Source organism: Anastrepha ludens, chromosome 2, assembly GCF_028408465.1.
Source record: "Anastrepha ludens isolate Willacy chromosome 2, idAnaLude1.1, whole genome shotgun sequence".
NCBI lineage: Eukaryota > Metazoa > Arthropoda > Insecta > Diptera > Tephritidae > Anastrepha > Anastrepha ludens.
The window spans coordinates 11,810,070-11,837,753 of NC_071498.1; the positions used below are offsets into that span (position 1 = coordinate 11,810,070).

The window sequence follows — 27,684 nt, forward strand, 5'->3', positions numbered from 1 at the left end:
GGTATGATGACTACTGACTCATTCTTTTTTTTTACAAACCATTTGGTATCGACGTGTAGCAGTATTTTCTACAACGTAAAAAATCAGGTGTCGTACAGTGACTGAGCTTTAATTTTTTAATTTAAAAGCAAAGAAAATTTGTGAACGAATGTTGAAAGTTTACAAAGACTTCTTACCATCAGGTAGTGCAGTAGACAGATGGGTTGCTGAATTTAAACGTGGTCGTACAAGCCTCAAAGACGATCCACGGCAAGGACGGTCGAAAACAGCAACAACACCAAAATTCGAAAAAAAAACAGGATATCGTTTTGGAAAAGTATTGATTGGCTGAGTGAGATTTAGTAGAAGCCCTAGGCATCTGATTGGGCAGTGTAAGCAATATTTTGACTGAAGTATTGGGTTTCAGAAAGCTGTGTGCACAATGGCAGCCGCATTCCGCAGTCGCTAAAAATGGAACATAAACACACTCGAATGCGACTTTCTCAGCAACATTTAGGGCGTTTTTGAGGTGATAAAGTGGATTTTGTGTATCCATTATCCCTAAAGGTGGGACTTGGGTCTATCCCGATGAACCCAAATCAAAAAAAAAAAATGGCTAAAAAGTGCTCTAAACCTGATTATTCGGCTCTGAAGCGAGTTCGTGTCCAGAAATCGGCCAAGAAGCAGTTGACATCAGTTTTTTGGGATACAAAAAGAAAACGTATTGAACAACGATATTCAAGGCAATGAAAATGCCAATGAATTGGCCAACTGTGGATCAGCGGGTCACGCACAAGGACCAGAGCCAATAATCGGAATCAGTTCTGCAGGAATCATGAATTAGATCAGCGATTATGTACGCAATTTACATAAAAAGCTATGGTCCAGTCTTGAACTTTGCAGCACTGCAAAGTAATTTGTGACAATTTCAAACACGAAAATTGTCGGATTTTCTTCTAAAACTTGGAAGAAAAGACGTTCTTTTGATGGTCGGTATTATAATAGGATACAACATATGGGGTTAGCATATGACCACCACTGAAAGCATTGAGGACCCGATTTGCCTGCCTTGCTTAGAGGAGGCCGATAGCCCTGAGCATTTGCTCTGTGAGGGTCTTGCCTTTGCTAGGGCAAGGCGGTGAATATTAGATTCCGATGCCATGAAAATGTGTGACATTCGTTCTCTAAAACTGGAGAATAATTTCAGGTTTGCCAAAGAGTCTGGAAAATTTTCACAGGACTAGCTATTTCTATTTCTATTTCAATCTCGTTCTCTGTCTCTATCTCAATCTCAAACTTAATCTCAATCTCAGTCTCTATCTCCATCTCAATCTCAACCTCAATCTCAATCTCAATCTCTATCTCCATCTTTATCTCTATCTCGATCTTTATCTCTATCTCCATGTCCATCTCCATCTCCATCTCCTTCTCCATCTATATCTCTATTATCAAAATCTCTATCTGTATCTCAATCTCAATCACAATCTGAATCTCAATCTACATCTCAATCTCTATCTCTATCTCTATCTCAATCTCTATCTATATTTCTATCTCTATCTCTATCTATATCTCTATCTATACCTCTATCTCTTTCAATATCTATATCTCTATCTCTATCTCTATCTCTATCTCTATCTCTATCTCTATCTCTATCTCTATCTCTATCTCTATCTCTATCTCTATCTCTATCTCTATCTCTATCTCTATCTCTATCACTATCACTATCTCTATTTCCATGTCCATCTCCATCTCCATCTCCATGTCCATCTATATCTCTATTAGCAAAACCTCTACCTGTATCTCAATCACAATCTGAATCTCAATCTCAATCTCTATCTCTATCTATATTTCTATCTCGATCTCGATCTCTATCTCTGTCTCTATTCTGTCCTATCCCTTTCCTTTTGTTACTTCTCTCCTTTCCTTCGTGACTATCTAATCTTTCACGTTCAGAGCTTTCACCTTTCAGAGCTTTAAATACAATGGGCTTTTTAGCGTGAGTGTTTTAGGAGTCACCAAATATCTCGGTGCTTCTGGGCTCGACTTTTCAAATTTCAATTTCAATATCAGTGAGAATTGTGCGGCATCGATTGTGCAGCATTAAACTACCAGGCAGACAAGCAAATTTAACGAAGATAAATACTTTTGCTCAAGAGCAAAAGGATAGTAGGTGGCGTGGCATCAAAAAATGATGTAAAATTCTTTGGCGCGACGAAAAAAAAAACGAACTTATTTCATCATCAAAATGACGCTGGCGGGAACGTCGTAAAGGACTAGAGTTAACACCACGGTACATAAAAAAAACTAGTTAAGCACTTTGACGGCAAAACATAACGGTTTGGGGTCGCTTCTCTTCATATTGAGTAGAACCAATTCACCTCTTTTCAAGTAAAATCGATAAATTCACCGATTCCTGAGGACAACATGGCGTTTTATACAAAAGAATGACCTTAAAAAGTCCTAAAGGTTAGTGTGTCTGACTTGTTTCTACAAAATAATGTTAGAGTGTTGGACTGGCCGAGTCAGTCGGCAGTCCCAAGCCCCATTCATTTGAGACGACTTCAAAAAACCCTGAGGAAAAGGTGGCTAGAAAATGTGGAAGCTGATCTTAGGAAAATGCGCGTGTAATGTTGGAGGGAAGCGGCTGTTGGAGGCAAGAAGCTGTGACGGAAGCCAATGGCTCACCAAGGAATGTGACGTTAAGAAGAAGAAGAAGAAATCGAGTTTAATAGTTTTAAAAGATACCAAAATATAAATTTATATATGTTTTATTAGTCTATAAAACAAAAACAACACACAATTGAATAGCTGTTAGGTTAGGTAGTGCTGGGTGATCTGTAAAAAGATCGCACTTGGACCTCTAGAGTCCATTGTTTTGCCAGTGCTATGTACAATATTTGGAGTCGAAGATATTATTTTATGTAATTCATAATGAACATCTTCGCTAGTTTTAGAAGCCGTTCGGTCTTTTTTAAGCAGCATCCTTCAAGCATGAAAAATATGTTGTCCCTAGGCACATTTGTCGAGCTCTACAAGAAGCAGAGCAGTGACACAGTAGGTGCTCCAAAGTACCCCTAGCATTGGCTTCTAGACTAACACGCATCGCTCTGAACTAATCCCATTTTGGCTGCGGGATGTGGAGTGAGATAGACAGACAGACAGGATGTGGAGTACTGACGGGACACTCCAACCAATACTTTGCAGTCTTTACTAGAGAGTAATAAAATAAAGTTTAAAGTTTTCGTATTACAAGTCTTTAGCATAATTTGGGCAGTTTTTTACGAGCTTGAGTGATCCCATGTCGAGATAGTTCCTCATTCAGTTGCATTTTCAGGAACATTATTATGAATAGCTGTTATTAATTAAAAAAAAAAAATTGCATATTCCGTAGCGACGTGGCGGGTACCTATTTTAATGACCGTTTGTGTATATACCAAACAAACGCACGTATGCAAGTATGCCACTTGGCTGGCCAACGGATTACGAGACTTTGTAATGCAAAGTAGCTGGAGAGCTTACAATAACTAAAATGTGGCACAAAAAATGGTAAATGCGTGCAATTTATGCTGCGAGTCAGCAGGGAACTTAACGCGCTCTGCTCCGTAGGGCGCGCTTGGTGTTCGGGAGGCGGTAGCTTGCGAATACTGGGTTGGACGAACTAATACAATTATTTAGTGTAAGTTGCGAGGCAGTAGGGCATTAGGGTGTTTCCTCTTCGTTGGGAGAGCTGAACTGAGTGTATGATAAGCTGGTGGTCATTGACATGCCACCATATTGCTTTGTCTTTTTTGTATTTGTTTTTGTTTTCTAGACACTCCGCTGTGAGGTTGGCGACAACTGCTGAGCCTTGACTGTCAACAGACGACGAAACAATTGTGCGGGAGATATCGACGCCTAAAATAGGCGTCAAACTATTGATGCCGATTGGCCCACATTTTCATATTTACATACACAAATATCTATATATATATAAATATGTATGAGAGATGGGTAAGCCGTAGTATAGAGTAGCAGCAATAAATCATACGAGTTCAGCAAAGTGTGAACCCCACATACACACACAGCCGCACACATACGCTGTAAGTCTATACCTTTAACCAGTTTGAGTTAGTGCGCGGTGGGGGTTGACGTGAACTAGTTTTGACATGCCTGCTACTTGTGAGCTTAAGACATTACGGCGTCAAAAGTCTACTTATGCTTATTGTAGAAATGGCTGCTTGCCAAAAGGCTCTTCTTTACGGCGAATAAAATTTGTATGTTGTTAATATGTACGAACGTCTGTCTACCCGGCGGAAAGATCTGGCAGCCCTTTGACGAATCGTAGACGATAGAGCTGGCTGTTTCGTTGATGCGAGATTAATTTAAAATTTAGATTCGAAGCAACAAAGGGGTACGAGTAACAAAGATAAATCATTTACATATTAAGGCATACCCGCACGTTTGAGAATTTCTTATACGAATCGAAATACATACATATGCACATATGCATACATATATAGAGCAAACTGTGAATGTGGATAATCTTCCGCGGCATATTTAATTCCTAAACTGACCTACAAGCAAAGGCAGATGGCAAAATGAAGCATACAGTTGTACGTTTACTTGAACAAATCCGTGATTCCCATGCGTAAGTTGGGATTAGAAGAAAATTTGAAACAAGTAGGAGTGATACATTCGGCCCGGGTCGAAGTTTATATACCCTACGATCAGAAAGTACCGGGTAATGTTTAAATAAAACAAAACAGAGTTAAATTTCAGGCAAATTTATTTTATTGGGTGCGCATCTAAGTTTGATGAAAATACAACTTTATTCTGAAAAAATGGTTACAAGTGAATAATTGAAAGTATTGCCCATCGCTGGCTACTACTTTTTCCCATCTTTCTGGTATATCTCGTATTCCGTCGCGGTAAATCTTTTCATCTTTTGAGGCTATCCACGGATCAAGCCCATTTTTCATGTCTTCATATGAATGGAACTGCTGGTCAGCTAGACCATGTGCCATCGATCGGAACAGGTGATAATCGGACGGCGCAATATCTGGAGAATATGGCGGGTGGGGTAGGATTCCCCATTTCAGTGTTTCCAGGTAGGCTTAAACGGGCTTGGCAACGTGAGGCTGAGCGTTTTTATGCTGTAGAATCACTTTTTCATGCCTCTCCGCGTATTGCGGTCGCTTCTCGCGCAGTGCTCGACTCAATCGCATGAATTGAAGTTGATACCGATCCCCAGTGATGGTTTCGCTTGATTTTAACAGTTCATAATAAATAACACCAACTTGGTCCCACCAAATACATAGCATAATCTTCGCAGAGTGAATATTCGGCCGAGGCGTTCTGTGCCGATGGATAGTTTTCCAAGCATCTTCCAAGCGGAGGTGCATGCCATCTGTCTGTGTGCAGAGATAAGCTTAGAGCGAATCGCCGCCATTCTGAGTAATAGTCAAGCGGCATGCAAGTCTCTGTTACCCTGTCAGATTAAGTCCTCGTGGTCCTTGAGTATATTCAGAAATTAAAACAGTTGTTTATACGTTCAAACGCATCCGGCCCATATGGGATATAGACACAGGGCACAGGGGTATAACGGGGAACGAGGCTGCGGACTCAATCGCAAAAAAAACCTGCGACATCACCACATATTTCTGCGTCCAAGTGCCACTCCTGTGGGCGTATGGATGCTTTACGCCAACGATAGTACTTCCTCTGGCACCAAGCTATGTGGCAACGCCAGGTGAAATCCTTATTGGGGGTGGAGGATGGGTACAACCAAACAAGGTTTAGAAAACTCGCCAAGCATAGATTGAGAAGGCTCACGGGCAGATTGCGCAGTCATCTTCTCATGATCGGGATATGGTCTACTGATTCGTCGTCGTCTCTGCGACCAACCCTGGGAGACTCTAGAGCACCTTCTCCTTGAATGCAGCGCTAAAGTATGAAAAAGGTTAGAACATCTCGGCCAATTGCAGTCGTAAGAGAGGCGCATACGCTCAGCCCTATTTAGCTCTATCTTAAGTTTAATAAGGAGAAAAAGAAGAGGCCACAAACAGACTTTGAGATCGAAGTGCAAAACTCAAATGAATCTATTTCTATGTCCAGAGTTTGCAACATCAGAGGGACGGATAGAAATTTGCCATAGTGTTCCGCATGGTGAACAATACTCGTATAAGGTGGGATCTGAAGCCCATGCCAGCATAAGAAATACTAAGGATCAGTTCCCTTCTGCAGCCATCAAAGGCATGGTTAGCAAACAGGTTACTCTAACCCACAAGCGAACTTGACAAGCTGAGAGAGGCTGCAGATGGACAAAACTGATGTTACCTGTCATGTCCGACCGACTGTCGCAGTTCCTCCCGTCACTAAACAGAGGGGACTGTAGGAGGCTGGTTGGACATGGAAAAGATGGGCATCTCAGGCAGTATACTCTGCCCAGCATGTGGAGAGGAGGATGAGATGGCGGACCGCTTGCATTAGTGTCGATTAGCTAAGACGGCATAGATATCTTAACACCATAATTTGCAAGACAATATAAAGACACACGCGACTAATTGGAGAAGAAGCTGAGAAGCTCAAGCCTCGACACCTTTCACTGATGTGCACTTGCGCCAACTGATACTGTTGTCGTTGTACGAGTATTTACTAGAGGGAGAAGCATGTGAGCCGATCTAGGTCCAAACCGTCTAAATCGCAAGTAAGTTTGGGAAATGAGTCACTGATAAAATAAATTTAAAACTTATGTTACCTAACCTAACTAACCTAATTCTACCCAGAATAGAATAAACAGATCTTTTTCAAATTATTAGACAATCTACTAACTATATTCGTTAAAAAACAAACGGGGAAAACCCCAGAGGAAATGAGATTTCGCAATGCTTTGTATTCAATAAACTGTGTTCTTAGCAAACAGCAATCAATTAAAATCAATTTACAATAGCAAAAAAGCTGGTAAATAGTCTCGAAAGACTACATTCGCCTACTTTCAAATGCGCGTGTAAAATATACATGCGGCATGAGCCAACAAAAAATAGCAACATTAAATGAAAACTACGCAAAAAGCGACTGCGCATGCGTTGCAATGAAAGAAAGAAATTCTACTACGTAATACTACAACACAGAAGGCCAACACGGCGCGAGGTAGTAGGGAGACGACGATGGATGACGGTGGCCAGGCCGAAAACAGTTGGAAAGGTCAAAACAGAAAGAGAGGGAGAGAAAGAAGAGCCGTATCGTCCCGAATGTGGTGAGAAAGGACGCGCAAAGCAAAAAGTACCAAAAAGAAAAAAAAAACAACCAAAAAATAACAACAAACCACCTTTCCCTACTCAACCCGATTGTGTGAAAGTATTCGAGAAATGGTGGGTAGCGTACGCTATTTACCACCCACTTGCCCCTTTACACGAAGTAAAATTTGTATACAGAGAATTGGAACGTTGAGGAAATGTTATGCTTTCGGAGCGTATGGGCCACCTACCACCTACTGACTGGAGGACTGAAGCGAGCACCATGAGCGCCTAAGAGAAACCGTGGTCACGGCTGTAAGAGCAGTAATAGGCACTAAAACCCCAGAGAAAGTGTAAGAGTTAACTTTCATGTAATTCTAGTTGGCGATTTGAGGGTTTATGGAATGGTGCATGAATGGTAAGTAGTATGGAAAACCACTCTGATAGAGGCGTAAATAGTTTATAGGGGCTCTACTATACGTAGTGAGTGAGTGGTGAGTATTTTGTAGTAAAACGTACTCGCTTGTAAGCTAAGTGGACTCCTTGAAGTGCATTGGCTGCGCGCGATAAAAAGAGCAAAACTCTACGCGTGCATACAATGCGCCGAGAAGTGGGAGTTTGCGGCAGACATACATATATACATTTACTTACATATACGTATGTTCTAAGGCTTACAAATGTACGTTAGACATATTTGAAAATACGCTCTGCTGAGTGTTTAGTGTAGTATTTAAGCGCAGCGTGAAAACTTGTTGGATGTGCGTGTGCTTATGCGTTTTTGACGTCTGAGGGTTTCCTTCATTGAGCCAAAAATAGAACTACTTACATAAATACATACATACATACATACATACACGCATACATACGTATATACGTATACTTATTTAGGGTCCTTTCCTATTATTCTCTTACTATGCATAGGGAATTTCTCAATAAAACGCAATAGCCCGATTGTGATCGCTATTTATAGCGCGCATTGAATTAGAGTATAACTGTAAGTACACAAACAAATATTTAAGACTGTTTCAACGAATTAAGGTTGCAATTTTTATTGCATTAGTTTCACACACACACAACCTTTTAGCATTGAACTATATTACTTATTTTTCCGACACGTGCCACAAGCGTTGGGCTGCAGGAAGTGTTGTGCTTTGCTAGCTCAGTGACGTATTTACATTAAAGTCAAAACACTTGAACCAATGAGGCACAGGTGGCGAGTTCTGCTCACTGGATTCTTCTCGTTTATTTATTTGTTAATAATATCGAAGTGTTTTGTCAATTATTACCGAAAAGACAGTTCCCTTCTTTCGATAGATGATTTCTACATTTTTGCCAAAAAATTAAAGTGAACGAAAGAGCACGAACCCACGTTAACCCACAAAAAACTATATTAGTTTCATGAAATAACAGTTTTTAATAGAGTTAGCAGTTTTTCGGGCACTAATTATCAGTTTTCAGCAAATAAGAAAGTAAAAAAAAAACAATTTAAATTTCAATAAAGTTTTTAAGACTACTTCACGCTATGACAACAATTCTTTATTTCAAGCAAATTCACTGACGGCTATAGCGCCAGAGTGGCGTCACTTCCTTTCCACTCATATACTGCCACCTCATACAAACACCATCAAAAACAAAAAAAAAAAAAAAAAAATAACAAAATCAAGAAACAGATATGCTTGAGGAGGGCACCGAGTAGGAGAAAATTAAACAAAAGAGTGGCGAGCGCGACAACTACCCTATGCAAAACCCCTAAAACCTGCAATCACCTAAGGCAGAGCTGCTAACGTTGAACCCCCAAAGGAACCTCGTCGTCGTTATCTCCCCGCCAGCGCCAGCGCCAGCAGCAGCAAGATTTTGGAGAAGAGCTGCTGAACGACAGAATGAAAGAGAACTGCTAAGTCTAGAATCGCCGCTAGTTAGGCAGCGCCGCGCAGAAAAGTCAAAACGAATGAAACGAAATGAGTGGCAGCGGTGCGAAGCAGAACAGATGTCGGCGACATAAATGTTAGCATATGCATGCATGTGTGTGTGCAAATGTATGGAACGCTGAAGAGCTGGAACTGTAGCCGACACAAGGCGTAATAAAAATATAAATAAAATAAAATAAAAGTAGACGCAGCACATGGAGAGGAGCGTATGTGTGAAAGAGAGCGAGAGAAAGAGAGTGAGCGGAAATGAGAGCGTGTACCTCCAGTGCAGATAGCCACCAAGCAAACCTCCAATTCACCTGTCAGCGGGCGGGCGTATGTATAGCATAAATTCTGGAGCTGGAAAGCTTCACACTGCCCCATCGACCCAACGACCCACCGCTCCTACCTTCTCCTCCTCACCCAATGGGTACTACGCATTTCTGCGTTTAATTCGTTGAAATTTCAGTTGTTTATTGTAGCTTAGCGATACTCACATATGCCCATTCAGCGCGTAACAAACGATAGCACATCAACATTGTGACTATTTGGCTTAGTTTTGTTTTTTAATGTATTTTAATTATTTTTTTGTCTTTTTGATAAAAGTACAACTCATTGCCTAACAAAAACTAAATCTCAATCAAAGCTGAAAACTTAATAGAAAAATTAAAAAAATTGAAAAGATTCTACAAACTTTTCATTCTCATTACACGGTTTTTAATTATAATTTCTAGAAAAATGTTTAGTATGCACTTTTAGTTTAGTTTATTCGAAGTGTAAGTTTTTTCGCCCTTCGGCAGGCAATCGCAACCCTCTGAGCGTATTTTTACCATGAAAACATGTGCCGCCCGGACTCGGCTGTAGGTCCCTCTATTTGTGGAACAACATTAAAATGCACATCAAAAAGGGTGTAAGCGTAAATTATTTTTTTTTTTTTTTTATTTAAAGTGTACATTTTAAATAGTTGAAAAACCCGTTTATTTTTTTTTTATTTTTTCACTGACGTTGTTGCGTCATATAACAAATGCAGACTTGTATCAAAATTTTAAATAAAAAAAAAAATTAAAAAAAAATTTATGACAAAAAATATTAAAAATAAAAAAAAAACACCAGAAAAGCAAAAAGACTCAAAACTGGGCCACATTTTGATGTACCATCGCTTTGTCGCCGGGTGTATGTGCATTTAGGTGGCAGGCCGAATGTTAAGAGGAAGATTGCCAGTGAATACGAGGCTGAGGCAAAGTAAACAGAAACAATTCACATACGCACATACATATGTACATCAATTTTTACTGAGAGTATTTTTGCGAAAATGTAAAATGTTAGGCCAAAAGACATTTTGCGTATAAAAAAGATGAACGAAATTAGCACGAAAACGGAGAGGAAGAATTGCAAACGAAAAAGGAAGATTTTTGATTTCGACATGTACATATGTATCTATGTACGAGTATGAGGCATTGATGTTGTGATCGATCGAATCGATCGGCTTGAACGGACAATTTTGTCCAACAAGAATTCTGAGCAAGAGGTAATTTGTCGAATTTTGTATCTTCTGGAATCGTATACGCCAAAGGCACTCCAGTTGCTGTAGGCCTACATCAATCAGCTGCTCTGCGTTAAAAAACAAACACGCACACACATGCAAATATTTACCAATCCACGCGTGCATACCAAAACATGCCAATTGTTTTTGACTGCCATCCAATGATTCTGTTATTGTTCGACAATAATAACATACGCACACGCACACACATACATACATATGCAAACATACATACATACATACATAAGTTCGACTAGTTATGGCACTTTATTTGTGTGCTTTTGTCGCTGGCGGCGTCATTCAGTTGTGCGCTATAAGCTACCAGCGGTTACGCGAGCTGAAAATTTCTTGGATTGGCGCTGGCTAACTAACGCCTGTATTACGTATACGCACTGCCTCTCCATTCACACGTGTACTTATGTAAATATGTGTGTATGTGTAAGTGGACTTTTGACAAAACAACTTATATGGCTTTAGAGCGATTTTTTGCATACACCACTGAATCGTGATTTTTCATAGAAAAATTTCATATATGTATCTATACAGATGTGAATTTTTTTTGCAACTAAAACCGTGAATGATTATTGCATTAATTAATTATTGCATTTAAAACCAGGGTAGTAGCGTCTAACTCGTTTTATGCTGTTTTGTTAAAAGTTCACACATACATACGCCTGTCTGTATGTTTCTGGATAGCAGCATAGAAAATTAAATGCGCAAAATTTGTTTCGGTTGTGATTGTGCCTATTGTTGCTGTTGTTGTTGCTGTTGCTGCTGCTGCTGCTCTGTGTGCTGTGTGCTGTGTCGCTAATGTTATACGCATGGTAGTTGCTGCTGTTACTTTTGTTGTTGCACTGTACTCGTATTAGTAGTAGTTTTGTTTTATTTTATTATTATTATTCTGCTATGTGGTAGTTGTCGTTGCTTTCGCCTATTATTGCGCAGCAAAAATAATCAGCCAGAATTGAAAAGAATAGAATAGTCTATTGGCCTCTGGTGACGCTCCAGCATGCTTGTCCAGCAGGCTTATATGTGTGCGTGTCGGGTGCTTGACGCCATTATCTAAAATTTTTGATTTTCATCATTCAAAAGCCGACAACAAGTATGTGTGACACGAAGCAAGTACGAGTGTCACCCGACACGCACACATATAAGCCTGCTGGACAAGCATGCTGGAGCGTCACCAGAAGCCATATGAAAGCATAGGATGGCGCATACACATAAAATGTAAACGAACGACTGAGCGAATCAGCCAGCAAGCAAGCAGCCAGCGAACAGGCGACAGCACCAGCATCGGCATGGCGAGAGAGAGAGAAAAAGAGCGAAAGCTGGTGTACAGACGGTAGACACAAATATAACGCACAAAAAATGGTAATTTAGTTTTTGTTGCTGCGAAATTCTTGGAATTTCGACATTTTGTGAAAAAAAACAAAAAATAAAAACAAAAAAAAAAAACGTAAAAATATTGCTAAATTTACACATACACACACACACAGGCCTGAAGGGCGATGAAGTTGCTTTTTAATCATTATTGTTATTTCCATTGTTGCTGTTGCATTCCTTACACAGTGATGTTGCAGTGAAAATCTCACCTAGTGCATTCACCTACTGGTTCAGAACTAGTACGATTTTCCAAGTATTTTTAGTATTTTTAGTTTGTTAGTATTCATAACGGTAATGATCACCTCTGTTATAAATCAAAGGCACGAGTTGACACGAGTACGGAAAATATGAGTTTGAATGGTGAAAAAAAAAAACAGTTAACATTTTGTAATTTTTTTCTTCCAAATTTATTCATTCCAGTCGTTTTCTCACCTCTAAACAATTTTTTAACCCCACATAACTAAACTTAAATCGGTGTTACTCTGTCACTAGTCATTCGCGTCACAGGCTGAATATTAAAAACAAGTATATTTTTATATTTCCTTTTTTAATTTCAAAGAAATTTCCCCAAGAAAAAAGTCACAAGATGTTAAATCACAAGATCTCTGTGGCCAATTGTGATCACCTCTTCGAGAGATAACACGGTCCGGAAACTTTTCCCGTAAAGGATCAATGGTTTCGTTGCTTGTGTGTCACGTAGTGCCGTCTTGTTGAAAATAAACGTTGTCCAGATCAACACCATGCAATTCCGGCCATAAAAAATAGTTAATCATCTCTCGATAGCGCAATCCATTCACCTGTAACACCTGTTATTGGAAAACCCTTTATTTATGAAAGTTCTGTTAGTGTGATGGTGTGTGTTGGGAATATGCCGAATTCGCAAAACTGCAGGCGTGCGTAGTCTATTAGACGAATGCTTAGTGATCCCAGGGAAAGAAGACATTGTTTGATGTAATCCGCGAATTTCTTTTTGCCGACCTTAGTTAGGCCTAAATAGAGCCTATTTGTAACTTCGTGTTTGCAACAGAATAGTAATAGCGATTGATAATTTGCTAATCAAACAATTCTGTGATTGGTGGACAAATCGGCAAAGTTGAAAAAATTGTATTCAGCAATCGCAGTGTGAACATCAGGGCATAACAGCTGATATTGGTTACACGCACGGATCGATAGAAGGCGTTGCAATGTCAAGGGTATGAGATCAGTTGAAGCATACCCTGCGATGGGAGCGTAACAACATCGTATTGCTGCTGCTAAAGATATTCTGTCTTTGGGGCAAATGTTATCGATGGTCCACGGAATCTGGCATCGAAACGAACCAATAAGCCACGGAAACTCACTTCGCAAACAGGTGGAAGACTAAAACAAACTACGACAAAATCGAACCAAAATAAAAGTTTTCTTTTTTCGTTTTCTTCAACAGCCGTGGTGTGGTTCACTTGGAACTCCTGCCGCTAGATCAAACTGAAAGCATTTTTAAAAAACTACTCATGGTGTCTCCATCACGATAATACACCGTTCCAGGTAGCTTATGTTGCAAGCGATTATTTGACCAAATATAAAAATTAACACCATTCCGCAAGTTTTTCATTGATTTGGCATGATTTCGTGTCTTTTTTATCTCTTCCTATGACCTAAGTTATCAATTCACGGACAGCGCTTCGACATGATTGCGGCGATAAAGGGAGAATCTGCAGAAGAATTGGCGTCAGTTCTTAAAGTCTTGAATGCGGAATAATATTGGAAACCGGTGTGCATATAAGTTTCCCTTCAGCCAATTACTAACTGTTGTTCGAATAATAACTTAGAAAGTGGACGCATTGTGACCTGTGTGACGCAGCGCAACACATCAACGTAATTGTGGGAAAAGCAAACACCGACAGAGGAAAGAGACATCAAATAAAAAAAATTATAGTATGCAAAAGTATACACACATGCACATACACATACATAGGAGTCAAAATATTTACAACTCAGAGTGTTCCTGTCTGTGTGTGAGTGCCTGCAATGGCTAATGTGTGAAAAAGAGCGACGAGACGTTGTAAAATTAGAGCAGCAAAAAATTCATTCATGGGCTCAGTTATGCATTCATTTAGGCGCGTGCATTTAGTTTTTGTTGTCTTGTGTCTGTTAAGTTCATTAATACCAGGAAGTGTGAAGTGAGGCATGGCCATGTGGAAAAATAAAATAATTGAAAATATAGAAACAGCAACAACTGTAAAAACTAAAAAACAAAACAAAAAAAAACAATACCGCATTTCGTATTTCATTCAAGAGAGTTGCACAACAACAACCATAGTAAAAACAAAACAGCACAGCATGTGCGTAAATCCAGCTTCAATAGGAATGCACTTGTATGTGCATGCATGCACGCCCCCTTAGAGCGCCATTGGCCAAGCCTTACATAGCATAAGCTCTCCTAAGGAGCATACCAAGCGAAAAACAAAGAATATTGTGCGGGGAACTTTGGCTGCGACGTTACTTGGGGATTCGACAGCCGAATTCTGCACGATCACATACTCGTCCAATCCGTCGTTGTTCAGATAACAACGAAGTGTTATTGATTGATTTTTTTTGTATATCTCTTAGACAATCTCAATTTTTGTATAAACACACTTCGAGTGGCATCAGCTCATCCGCTGATTCTGTTGAATTCGTTAAGAACGCGAATAACGGTCTACTAAAGAGCTCACCTTTAAATTTTTTTACCGTCATCACTAGCGAGTTGATGAAGCAACTGACATAAAAGAACATACGTTGGCAGCATTGGAAAAGAGCAGTCAAAAATCGTTCCACGATAGTCTGTTCTACTTAACCGGAACGTCCCAGATTAACATACGGCCAAGGACTGTAACTTCAGCAACTTCAGCAGGGAATGTTTATGCTGCTACAACGGCTAAAAATTACATTAACTTGGAAGCAATTATTGAGTATTAGTAAAGCTCCATTTAGACATGGCTAATCGAATTGTTTGCATTTGGTTTTGTTTTTAGTCTACAGTCAACAAGAGGGAGAGGAGTGAGAAGACAATGCGCGTTACTCTAGCCCGAGCAAAACGGTGCCCCTCTCCCTTCCACGTCGACCTCTTTACCAAAAGTTGCCGTGTCTGAACACAGTCTAATATCAGAAAAGGGAGTTCGTAGCTTTGGATCTAGTGAGTTATACCAGTTTTATAAAGTGTAAACTACTCGCTAGTGGCGAATCTTGCTCGATAACTTTGTTGTTGCTTTCTCATGCAAATGTTTCTTCAAGCGAGTGGATGCCACAAGGATAGCGAGCAGAGAAGTGGCGAATCGAAGACGCTTATAATTTTGCATAACTTGGGTTAACCTACCACAACAGCCTGATGTGGTTTTGGTTAGCCTAAACTCCATTTAACTTAAAAAACATAGAAAGCTGTAGAATTTTTAAATTCTTAAATTATGTATTTTGCGTAAATTGAGAGCCGTAAGCGAATCATTCATGCCGCCATAACATTTTTCTTTACTAATTTTAGTAAAACTCTTCCAAATATGCCACATAAAATAGATTTTTGGTACCAATGTACAGCAAAGGGCAATGCTATAAGACAAACTCCCGATTCAGGCTGTTGCAATCTTGATAACGTGCTGTGTAACGATCTCTAAGTTTCTACGGAAATTTAATTAAGTTTAAGTCTTAGACAATACAGCTCATAAAAAACGAAATAATGCAATAATAGTAAAATGCAGCAATAATCATGTGGAAGCGTGGAAAGGCTAAATAACACAAAGCAACCAGATAGGCCCAGGCACACACAAGCGCACAAGCGAAGAGAAAATCAAGTAAGGCATGAAGAAATTAGTTTCTTCGTTTGCTTATAGAGCAATGAAAATAAGCTGCAGCTAAAAACTATTCCTAAATTTGTGGGCCAATGCGTTTGGCACACCTGGCCACCAACAGATGCGGCACAGCAGCACCACTGGCAATGTCAGTCAGTTGCAGCGTTGTTTGTTGCATTCACAGTTGATTAGTGCAAGTAAATTATTTTGTTATTAAATTTTTTTAATTTTCGGCGGGAAATGTTTGTTGGTATTATTTGATGTGGTTCATAGGACCGCCGGCATATCTCGTACAAAAAGTGCTTTATTTACTTAAGGTTGGTTGCTGCTACAATTCGTTGGCGCTGGATTTATTTTGTGATTGTTATTGTTATGGTGGTGTGTGCGCCCAACCTATTGGGTGTTGTTGTTATCGAATATCGAAATGAAGTGTGAATAATAAAGGTAACTTTGAGTTGTTGTTTTTTAATTTTTCGTTGTTTTTTTTTTGGAATTTTTCGTGTTTTCTGTTTTTTTCGAATTTTTTGTTGTGTTTTTGTATTTCAGAAAAATATTCGTGACCCAAATAATTTCGGTTGGTTTTACAAGGAAATACGCAAATATTTTTCTGTAGCATGCGTGTGGCGGCTTTGAGCGCCATGGCACTTTCGAAAGCTGGAATTTGTTCGCCTTTATTACATGAAAATAAATTTTGTTTGCCCCGCGGGTAACTCTAACGAAAATTTTCTTGGAAATTTTGATTAATTGTGCTAAAGTTAGTAATTGGAGAAACGAATCGGTAATAGGCAGCGTAGAATTGGTGAATAGTGGATTTTTTTTTCAGGTGATTGGGAGTGTGGTGAAAAGTAGTGAACAATGAGATTACGTACCCAAATAAAGGCTCTTTCAAATGTAACGCCTCGTTGTAGGCAGTGAATAATTTTTTGATGGTACCTTCTTAGTCAACTTTTACGCCAACTTTGACATTAGTCAAGTAGTCAAATGTACAATTTTACGCCATAGAATAACGATTTAAAATTACCCAAACTTGTGATCAAAATGATCGATTTTTAACAAAAACATATTAATCGAAATTCGTGATTTCTTTGCTGCAAATAATCATTCGAATGAGTCGACAATTCAAAGGTTGGTGAAAAATTTTCGAGAAATGGGTTCTGTGGAGCATAGAAAAAGGACTGGTGGATCAAAAACTGGACGTTCTCTCGATAATATTGTTGTTATATCGATCTCTCTCTCTCGCTTTCTCTTGCTAGGCATTCACGAATCGACTCAAGAATGATAGAAACAAAATTGCGCCAGAGAGTGCGTAACATCACATCGGTGCAGTTGCACGAGAGAGGTGTGAAAATGCAAGAATAAGAAACTACACAAACAACACACGAAAATTTGTATCATTGGCAACAAGTGCGATTTCACACACACACAGCGGTTCTGTCAAATTGATTGAGAGTGGAATGCGAGTAGCCGGTACGATATGGGCGCCATATTTGTATTCTGTACATCGAGATTGAATGATAAATTATCTACAAATACTATTTGGCATTAAGTGGGAGAAAAAACTCTCCACTTTCTTCGAAAGAGCATTAGTCAGAAACTAATTTTCCCGATTTCAACATTTTTTGTAGCGTGGGAAAGTACATGACTTGTAGAAAGGATGAATTGTATAGTAAATTTATACACTAGTCATAAAAAGTTAACGTACCGCCGCATTTACATTTTATATTGCTTTCTTGTACAGAAATTTCCAAAAGAAATCAAAAATGATTTGGTACAGTTATACTAGCCAAAGCCTTAAATATCCGCCAAATGTGTTTTTTAGATGCTTACTTTGGCAACGCTTGATTTATCGATAGTTATTTCGAAAATATGCGATCGCTATTGCAGAAAAAGTTAGCGTACATCGTTACGTAAGGGACTTCTCCTGTTAAATTTCGCGATCGCTCTTCAAAAATTTATAAAATAAATATGTACGTGTATAGGTTACTACAACTATAACTGTGCTAAAAAATAAATTTTCGTAAATTTGGTAAAATGGCTCCAACACGAAAGTCAACAAGCTCTGCCGAAAGAGACAAATTATGGAATGAAGGGAAGTCTTTGCGCGAAATTGCTGAAATAGTGGGCAGAACGCATTCTACAGTGCAAGGAGTTATCATTCAAGTTATAAATGTAGAGGTTCCACTGCATCAAAGCCGAAATCAGGACGCCCAGAAAAGCTAACCGAGCGGGAAAAACGACATATTATAAATGAATTGCAAAAGGATCCAAAAATATCGGCTTCCAAAATCGCAAAAAACGTGCAGGAAATATTTCATAAGACCATTTGTAGTGATACTGTGTGCAAGATTTTAAAGAAAAAAGGTTATCGTAGTCGAGTCGCACGCAAAAAACCGTTTGTATCATTGGCAAACAGACAGAAACGCATCGCTTTTGCCCAGGAACATTTAAATAAGCCGTAGTGTATATTTGGAATCAAGGGACGCAAGCTGGTATGGTGAAAGCAAGGGACTGTCCTCGACAAGCAAAATCTTGCGGCCACAGTAAAACATGGGGGGGAGGCGTAATGGTGTGGGGTTGTACGGCTAGTAACGGTGTGGGCAAGATAGAGTTTATTGAATCTACTATTGATAAATACATATATTTGGACATACTTAAATCAAATTTAAAGCAGAGCCCTACCAAATTAGGTTTAGGGAATACTTTTATGTTTCAACAAGACAACGATCCCAAGCACACTGCTGAAATGGTGAAGCTCTGGCTACTGTATATTGTCCCAAAACAGCTGCGTACACCACCACAATCACCAGATTTCAATCCAATTGAGCATTTGTGGGACTTGTTAGAACGTAAGATTCGCCAACAAGAGATAACATCAAAATCGAGGTTAAAGGACGTAATTACTGAAGAATGGAGCAAAATAACTTCGGAAGAAACGTCAAAGGTAGTAAAATCTATGCCAAAGCGTCTAGCAGAAGTTATCAAGCGCAAAGGCTAACCCACAAGCTATTAAATGAGTTATTTTCAGTTTCACTGTCAATGACTTAACTTTTATGAGCAGTGTACGTTAACTTTTTCTGAATTAATTTTCGTATGTATTTTATTTTTGTTATTGTTGTTGGAAGTAATTTAAGTTTATAATTTTTATTTATCCTTTTACGGAAAGACTAAAGAAACATGGTTGCGTCCATCAGAGAGTGCGTGACGTCGCATTAGCTGAGTTGTGCAGTGTTGCCAACCATTTGTTCTTTGCAATAGATATAGTGCTTTTTTATACCCAAAAACCACTTCTGTATTTTTTACATCGTGCAGAGACCATCATATTTGGAACCACCTTATGACACGCATCACATGACGGAGGAAAAACAAGTTCTAAGCACCATTGAAGGATATGTGCGACAGCCTAATATAATTTGGAAATATTTTATTAATTGAAGGTGATGATATCTATGTATGTATATACATACATATGTACAATATGTATGTTATGGTTGTCAACGCTGCTTCGCAGTGGTATTTTGATTGACTGCGTTTTGCGCATTTAAAAAACTCTCAGTGAGCTAATAGACGAAAACAGCGTCATGTGATGGTAGATATGTACATATGTATGTATGCGTATGGGTCTGTACGAATGTAAGATTACTTACAATGGAAATTCAACAGAAACATATTACACACACGCACATGCACACGCACACAACACAACCCAACTATCACTTAAGGCGATTGTTAAATGTATGCATAAAAGTTTAAAGTAGGCGCTCGCTCGCTGGGAGTGCAATAATAACAAAACACTATTCATACTTGTTCGCATGTACACATGTGTACATGTGCATGCGTGTGTGTGTTCGTAGTATTCGTACATGTGTTACAATCGGAACACAAATTCACAACAATTCAAGGAACGTCGAATGCGAAACATGAGTAGAACACAAACAATCTATCGCTGTTGTTGCTTTCGCTGTGCCTGGTGTTGTTATCATATTACTGTTGTTGTTGTTGTCGTTAGGGATGTAAGCACAAAAATCAAAGAGCAATTAATAAGCTTAACAGGAAGCGATGATGGTAAGAGAGTGGAGCGAGCTGGGCGAGGGCTTAGTCTAATGAGGAAGCTCTCCCCACACATTGACATACGGCAATAACAAAGCGTTACAGGGAAAACAAGAAAAACAACAACCCACATCCAAACACCATCACCGACAATAGGAATAAAAACAGCAACAACAGCAACAAAAAGGTATAGTAATAATATTTTATAAACGTTTACTATGAGTAGACTACTACGCAATTTGTAATTAGAGCACTACAAGTAATTATACAACCCGAGATTACAAGTACAAATCATACATAATGCGCTTGAGGTGCGACAACAACTACAATACCAACAACAATAACAATAACAGCAACAAGACAAATAGCAATAAGAAAAGCAAATACATAGTACCCATACAGTGGATAATAACCAAGTAAAAATATTAAAACAACATACTCGCACAGCACATACACACATATGTATTGTACATACACAAAGGCATTTAATTAGATGTACATATGTTAGTAGGCATACACACACACATTGCATGCACGTCTGAATGTATTTAGTACTGGTACTGAGTAACCGTCTAGCAATTTATATTATCAACTCGCCCACACACGCTATGTGTGTAATTGTTGTTGTTGCTCTTCTGGTTGTAATCGAAATCAAAATTATGGCATCTCAATTGATTTGACAAATATTCTTTTCGAGTACCATAGTCGGACGCTATGTACACATGTACGCATGTATGTGTGTGTAGTTATATAAAGTGAGCGCCGCGATTCGATCTGAACTGGTAGATCATTCGCTTTGTAGGTTGTTGTTGAATGGATCCAGATAGCGAAAGTAAGTTTTAAAATATGAATGAAGGCAAGAATGCTTTATCCAGGTTGCGGCAATCATATTTGTGTTGATAACATTGAAAGCGATTTATACTTCAGGTATTCATTTATATTGAGTAGAATGGAGTTGAGCTCATGATTTTGAAATAAAAGTTCCAACCTATATATAGGCGTCCTTAAGTGGGTATTCCAGTGCAGTGGCATTAGTTTCGCTCGGTTTTTGAAGCGCTGTACAAAGGAAATAAAAACAATGTTTACTATACATTTTTTTGTCATTTGTTTATTGATTATTAATTATTACTTTAAAAACCAGCAAAAAAAATTTAAATTGTCAAAATTATGTGCAGTTAAAGTAGGTGGTCAAAAAAAAAAAAACAAAAACAGAGGGTGTCTTGGGGTACATGATTTCAACCTTCCTGGTGATCTGAAAAATAAAAACCAAACGGATTCTTAATTATTATAAGGGGTGGTTAAATTTCAAGGGCCGATGTTGAATGTGAACCGTACCTCAACGTCAAGTTTTTTTCTGCATTTCATTTAACACTTTTAAATTCCAGACTAACTCAATTTGAATTTGATTTGAAAGATACACAATCGAGCAACGCGTTAAAGTTATTCAGGCTTATTAGGAAAACGGGCGTTCAAATCAAAATGCATATCGGGCACTTCGTGATTTTTTCGGTCAATTTAATCGTCCAAATGTGCGTACAATCGGAAAAATTGTGCAAAAGTTTGAGCAAACCGGGTTTGTAGGAGATGTGAAAATACCAGTGCATGCTCGTACACCAGAAAATATTGCTGCTGTTCGCGATAGTGTGGTTGAAGAGCCGCCACCTCAACTCGTCGTCGTGCCAAACAATTGCACCTCTCACGCTCATCGTTGATGAACATTATTTATAAAGACTTGCATTTACACGCTTACAAGGTGCAATTGACTCAAGAACCAAAGCCTCTTTACCATTTCAAGCGTCGTCAATGGTCAGAATGGTGGCAGGAAATGGCAACAGTGAATGACCAATTTTCGAAGAAAATCATCTTCAGTGATGAGGCACATTTTCACCTCAAGAGTGACTGTTTGGTGCGGTTTATGGGCCGGCGGCATCATTGGGCCGTATTTTTTCCAAAATGAGGCCGGTCAGGCAGTTAGTTACTGTGAATAGTGTTCGCTATCGTGAGATGATAACGAACTTTTTATGGCCCGAATTGGAAGATATGGATGTGGACGATATGTGGTTTCAACAGGACGGTTCCACTTGACACAGCTAACGAAACAATGGCTATTTTTCCCGAAAAATTTGATGGCCGAATAATCTCACATAGCGGCGATGTCAATTTGCCGCCAAGATCATGTGATTTGACACCGTTGGACTTCTTTCTTTGGAGTTATTTGAAAGAAAAGGTGTACGTCGATAAGCCAGCAACAATTCAAGAGCTAAAGGATGAGATAATTCGGCACATTAACGGCATAGAACCTCAATTATGCCTCAGCGTCATCGAAAATTTTGACCATCGGATGGAGGTGTGCCGCCGAGGTCGCGGTGAAACATCAAAATGAAGAACAAGTTTTTCCTAATAGCGGTCGCTCCTCGGCAAGCAATGGCAAACCTTCGAGTATATTTCTGCTATGAAAAAGCTCCTCATAAAAATATCTGCCGTTCGGAGTCGGCTTGAAACTGTAGGTCCCTCCATTTGTGGAACAAAATCAAGACGCACGCCACAAATAGAAGGAGTTGGGCCAAACACCCAAAACGCGTGTACGCGCCAATTATAATATATATATAGTATGTATGATAGAGGTTACTATCCAGGCCTTAATGAACTTACCTATATCAAGAGACTTATTGAATATTAGTGAAATAAGGTAAGCAATCGCATACTTGAGCAAGAATTTTAGCTGTTTGAGATGATGATTTGAGCTCTGAAATACTTTAAATGACGTCATCGGCGATTAAGCAGAACTCTCCACAATTTATAGGAGAATCGAGGCTAGAAACAACATTAACACTCAGGTTCATGCCTGGCGCAATGCGTGAGCTGAAGAAATCCGCAAAGATATTAGCGGCTTCTAAATAAGCCGGACGGTTTTGTATGAGGACCTTTTGTGTGGCTGAAATACACTCGGCGGTTTGCTATTGCCTGCCGAGAAACGATCGCAATAAGAAAACACTTTTTGGTGTTTAATGTTCGAGGTTTCGAGAAATTGAAAAATCTGTTCAACATGCAACTGCAACATAGGCAACTATGAGGAAAAATTTGCACCTAGAATTGGAAATCATTCTTTGAAACTGAGATATCTAGGAGGTAAAAATTGAAGATCTCATTAAATTTACGAAGCGCAGATTCGATAGGAGCACTAGCAGCTCGTCTTGTTATGTCTTGTCATTCACTGTGCATGAATCGGTTTCTCCATGGTATTGTTTGGACTTTCTAACCCCCCCTCCCCCAAACTGAACAATTCTGGGTGAAAACCATGCTTAACCATTGAATGCCATTGGCTAAAGCTCTTAAGAGGCCCGTGCAGATTGAAGAAAAATCATCTTGTATTAGATATTTTAAATTATTATTTAGATACCATCGCAGATTTTGATTTTGCTTGAACGTTAACTGCCAAATTAGTGAGCTTCACCAACAAAGGCTGAACAAATATTTCCAAAGAAGCGTTGCTAAACCTTTTACAATTTTATGATCACTCTCAATGACCGAACGAGCAGACTCACTCACATCACAACTTATTCCAGAAAATCCGAAACTTGTAAACACACTGACGGTGGGTGAATCAGTGGCCTAGGAACTCATATTGCAGTGGATTATCAACACATATATTTTTACAGACAAAACAGATGACGACAAAAGAGCACAAATATGTTAACATTGCCGCGGAAATGAGTCACTCACTGCCAGTGGCGGATATGGCAAATGCGACTGCCAAGCGCGCACCCACACATACACGCAAGCACTTCTAGTGTGCATAGAACCGACATGCATTGCTTAGGGAAAGCATGAATGTGTGAAATCGTGCGGTTCAAGCACGCAGCGGAACTTAGTTGACGCGGTACAAGAAGGTGGTGCTTTATCATTACCTGGTTGTGATCAGTGATTCTCCTCAATTCCTTTTTGGTAATTATTGTTGTAAGTATTTTCACTTAGAATACACGCGTATGTATGGTGTGTACGTATGTCACATATATATGTATGTATGCATATAGTTTTTGGTACTTCATTAACTTTTAATCAGCGATCACCAATTTGTTTTTTTTAATTTTTTTCAACTGTACTTCGCTTATTTTCTTTTATTTCTTTGTAATTATACACAACACTTCTGAGAGTTTTGTTGCTTTGTTATTGCTTCATTGCATGGCACACGAATATGCGCCGATTTTCACTGATTCCTTAGGTTCACTTTAAGTGGCACAATTTGCATTTAAATAATTTTCTTTGTTTACACAATTTCGCACTTATTTGGATGATTTGCAAAAATTACGAGTGGAATCTGTACACAAAAACAAACATTATGTAAATAAATTCGCATACACATGCAAAGTGACAAACGAATGAAAACAATTTCCAGTTTATTAATTAATTCGTTCATGCAACAATGTTGAGGCGCGAAAATTTTTCACGCGTTTACAAACACACACGCGCTTGCAGCACACAGCAAATGCATTAAGGTGCCGTCAGACTGTGGCAAGGAAAGTGAATTTAGCAAATCTGTACAGCTGAAGAAATACGGAAAATAATTGTAGAAGCAATCACGCTACGGTTTCTAAAGCTGTGTATTGGGACGCCGGTAGCCGAGTGAGTAAGTGCGTGACTACCATTCGGAACTCAGAGAGAAAGTAGGTTCGAATCTCGGTGAAAGATCCAAATATGGAAAACGTTTTTTTTCTAATAGCGGTCGCCCCTCGGCAGACAATGGCACACCTCCGAGTGTATTTCCGCCATCAAAAAGCTTCTCATAAAAAATATCTGCCTTTCGGAGTCGCCTTGAAACTATAGATCCCTCCATTTGTGGAACAACATCAAGACGTCAAATGGGAGGAGGAGCTCGGCCAAACACCCAAAAAGGGTGTATATACTATATAACGGGGCGCCGGTTAGTACGAGAAACTCGGCCGTAATCGCGTAAACGGTTATCGCGCCAATCAAGAAGAAGAAGAATGGGGTGTTTTATGTATTCCTCATCTACCTTAACCTTCCATTGGGCATTTTTTTTAAAAACTTCTGTTGGGCACCCGGATCGCGCCTGTTTTCGTCCTTTTCGAGGACTCTTTTTAAAAGGTTATATCCATAAATCGATAGAAATTAAATTTTAGGAAGCTACCTAGACGCTCAAGTCGTTAGCTATAATAGAAATATGTTAAATTCACATCGAAAAAGTCTGGTCAGACTCTCTCAACATCGAGAAATGAATATTCATAATTTCTTATAAATATAAGAAAACGATGCAGTTGTAGATAAGTCGGTTGGGGAGTTGGGGGTTTGGAAAAAATATATCAACCATCAAACCATAAATCGAAAAAAACAAATACAGTAAAACCTTCCTCTGGCGGTTACCCACCGTCAGTCAGCTTTTACCCGTCTTAAGAGATGTGTCCACTCAAAGGAGGGTAAAGTCTCCTAATACATAAACCCATCCTCCTAACCATTCCACCACCACCTCTCCCCGTCCTCGCCTATCATCCCATCGGTTTTCTCTTTCACCTCACCTCCTTCATAATGGTATCACAAAGGACGAGCCCGTTTATCTTCGTCCAAGTGTGCTCACACCTTGGGCAACCATTCCAACCTAACCTAACCTTCTAATACATAAGACGTGGTATAGGAAAAATCTCCATCCAAGGCACATGCCTGGCTGATAGGTGTCCATTAAAAGAGGTTACACTGTATCCATATGTACAGCGGCCACCAGAGCCGAATGTTTGGTTGGTGCGGAAGTTCGAAACGCCGGGCACGAAGCCTCAAATTGATAGAAAAAGTTTTTTCTTCTAGCGGTCGCCCCTTGGCAGACAATGGCAAACCTTCGCGAGTATTTCTGTAATGAAAAAAAACTACTCATAAAAACCATTTGCCGTTCAGAGTCCGATTAAATGTGTAGGTCCCTTCATTTGTGGAACAACATCAAGACGCGCACAATACAAACTTCCAAACGGCAACACTGGAACGGCTTGACAACATCCATACATACATACATAATGGGCGCTTGCACCCGTAGTGGGTGTTGCGCTGTGCGCCTTCTCCAATTTGTGGCGTGAGTGTTGATGTTGAGGAACTTTTTCATGGCAGAAATACACTCAGAAGTTTGCCACTGCTTGCTGAGGGTGGATCGCTATTAGAAAAAACTTTTTTTATCGATTTGATGACTTGAACCTAAGCACTCCGAATAGTAGTCACGCACTAATTGGCTTGACAATACCTTCCAGAAGTAGATAAACTACAAAATAACTTTCCAAACTGATTTGCTTGTTGCTGTTTGCAGTCAAGCTATGAAAGTTTTATTTTCAAAGTGTTGAAAAAACTCTCTCAACGCACTTTGCTGCTATTCACACAAGGAAAAGTAAAACTTTTTGCTTTCAAAATGGGTTGAAAATTCACTTTCCTTTCCATGCCTAACCGCCGCATATTTAAAAGGGCGTAAATTAATTTTCAGCCCATTATCACATGTCCGGCGGATCGTCCGCTTGAACGGCGCAAAGTGTTCTCTTGCTTTGAGCGACGCTATTCGAAAATTCTGAGTGTTGTTAGTGTTGGACATTCAGCGTACGGATGGATGGCTAGAGTTGGTTAGACGAAATCACACTTTCGAGCTACCGCGACTTCCGCCGGCGAGACACCAGCGGTGCTATTGACCGCGTTGTGGTTATTAAACGAGTTTGTACGAATTTTGCTTATCAAAAAGAGAGCGTGCGCTGCGTTTAAAGCTCTTAAAAATTAGTTTAACAAATTTACTTAATAAGACTTCCCGACGTTGAATTGCAAACTTAAAAACAAAAATAAACACTGCTTCTGCTCACACTCAACTTTTGTCGTATTCAAGCTTGGCGCAGTTTCCGCATTGATATTATTCACTTCGATCAGAACTGCCACTAATTGTTTGTCCTTGTTTGTTTACCACGTCAAACTATGTGTTGTAGCTTGTTTGTTTTTATTTGCACTTTTTTCTTTTTTCACTTGGTACACGAAAGTTCTACTTGTTTTTTAGTTGATTGCCGTTTCACAAACAAAAAAAAAACAGAAACAATATACGAGTCACACCGAACGTTCCGACGCACAACCGACAACGAAAGAAACGCACATGTGAACACGTTAGACGATCGCCGCACTTTGAATTGCGATATGCGAAGAATTTTTCGAATGGATCGTAAAAAAATGTGCAGGTTGTCTTCGGCAACACAATACAATAACAGCGAATACAACTTACACGAACAGAACACAAATCGCATGCGGCAGCGCGGCACGGAAAACCCAAAGTAAATGACGAAGCCGTTTACGAAAAAGCAAAACGATTAACAAACAACCGAATGATGAGCTAGTTGTGCTGTAAACAAAACGAGCGACTAACCGACCAACGATCGCATGCACCGATCAACGACTGAACGAATGAAGTGATGAAATAATGAACAAAAGTACTAATATGCGACCACTCTGACGCTACACCAGTGAGCGACTGATCAGTGCGGGCATGAACACACGTATAATACAAAAAAAAAGGAAAAAATAGGGTAATAAACTGAACTGCGAAGTCACAGACGGCAGCAAAGTAGCGCGCACGCAACCACCGAAAATATCATGTGAAACCACCAACTCAACGCCGCGGCCTCTGTCGTCGTCATCGTCTCTGCGGTAGCTGCAATCGTTTCCGACATTCACATGCATGTACGTATGTACGTCTATACTCGTATGCTACACAATAGGGGAGTACATGAGTTGGAGAGTGAGTGTAGAATGCGTGAGCGAGTGAGTGAGCGTGCGTCTAAGAGCATATG

At 39.5% G+C, this 27,684-nt stretch overlaps 1 protein-coding gene across 9 annotated transcripts in view; it reads right to left on the minus strand.

Annotated features, from left to right (window-relative positions):
• Positions 1-27,374, minus strand: part of LOC128863247 (insulin-like receptor) — a 154,126-nt gene extending 126,752 nt beyond the window's left edge. Inside the window, exons 1-2 of one of the 9 annotated variants that reach the window (XM_054102393.1) lie at positions 27,120-27,374; positions 23,782-24,100 (exon numbers count right to left, since the gene is read on the minus strand). The gene's annotated coding sequence lies outside the window, so the exon portion shown is untranslated. The other 8 variants (XM_054102328.1, XM_054102354.1, XM_054102376.1 and 5 more) reach the window with 8 other exon arrangements.
• Between the last annotated feature and the right edge of the window lie 310 nt (positions 27,375-27,684).